The sequence below is a fragment of the Seriola lalandi genome, unplaced genomic scaffold (assembly GCF_002814215.2).
Source record: "Seriola lalandi dorsalis isolate HSWRI2012SDOR001 ecotype SW California unplaced genomic scaffold, Sedor1 jcf7180002054982, whole genome shotgun sequence".
Classification (NCBI taxonomy): domain Eukaryota; kingdom Metazoa; phylum Chordata; class Actinopteri; order Carangiformes; family Carangidae; genus Seriola; species Seriola lalandi.
The window spans coordinates 728552-729636 of record NW_019525531.1 but is presented as its reverse complement, the minus strand read 5'-3'; the positions used below and the strand labels follow the sequence as shown (position 1 = coordinate 729636).

Genomic DNA, 1085 nt, shown 5'->3' with positions numbered 1-1085 from the left:
AAACTAATATGGCAGCAAACAAAACTGACAGAGAGCTGAGGATTACATTATGCAACCAACGGCCTTAAAACCTCAAGTTTCTGTGAAAAAAGTTACTTGTTGTGAAGTTTGCTAGGTGACAATATCCCCCATAGACCAGACCATCTAATTTTGGTCCGGCCTTCGCAGTCTACAACAGCTACTAAGGGCCACACCATCGTAGATCGCATCCTCTGAGGGATGTGGCCCCTGACTTGGAACACAGCTTAGGTGTAAGATTAAACATCAAAGGCATCAAGACCAATAGATACTGATGATATCAAAGTCACAATGTACTTCCTCTGATGATGTCATCGACTCTCCCATCTGAATTGTGATCAGTGATGTCACAACCTTGTCAGACAGAGTTTGTAAATAGGACCCATAACATCAAAAGGGATTGTTTTTTGACAATGCCACGCAGACGCAGACAGGCCTCTCGCCCCATTCGCAGACGCAGGAGACCTCGCAGGTCCCCAGCTCGCAGACGTAGGAGGGTGGTCCGACGCAGACGCTAAGCAAGCTCAATAAACATGTTGTAGCATCGAAATGACAGCTTATGTCATGAATACATCCTCTCGACAACCCATTAACTCCTCTCTAACTCCTCTCCAACTCTTCTCCTCTCTGACTTCTCTCTCCTGATAGAAACCAGTGCAGTGGAAACACCCCAAAGCTTCAATAGAAACTAGTTTGACTATAGTACAGTGCTCATTCCTGTCAGCAGCTTGATGGAGCAGTGGATTCCACAGACAAACACAAAACAACATTCTGTGAGTCACTGAATGGATTTCATCTTCATTTTGTGATGTCACTGATGACATCAGTTTATAGACATCAACATCATGTTTCATTTTGTGATGTCACTGATGACATCAGTTTATAGACATCAACATCATGTTTCATTTTGTGATGTCACTGATGACATCAGTTTATAGACATCATCATGTTTCATTTTGCGATGTCACTGATGACATTACAGTTTGTATACATCATTATTTGTGATTGTGATGTCCTTGGTGACATCACAAAATGAACAGATGAAAGTCATAAATCATGATGTCATT

The 1085-nt window shown here is 42.1% G+C and overlaps 1 protein-coding gene and 1 long non-coding RNA gene across 3 annotated transcripts in view; both read left to right on the top strand.

The window, feature by feature from the left end:
- LOC147817258 (uncharacterized) overlaps positions 1-1085 on the top strand; it is a 236097-nt gene that overhangs the window by 214341 nt on the left and 20671 nt on the right. The gene's annotated exons all lie outside the window — the stretch shown is intronic.
- The window catches only part of myo10 (myosin X), a 135356-nt gene that overhangs the window by 113600 nt on the left and 20671 nt on the right, over positions 1-1085 (top strand). The gene's annotated exons all lie outside the window — the stretch shown is intronic.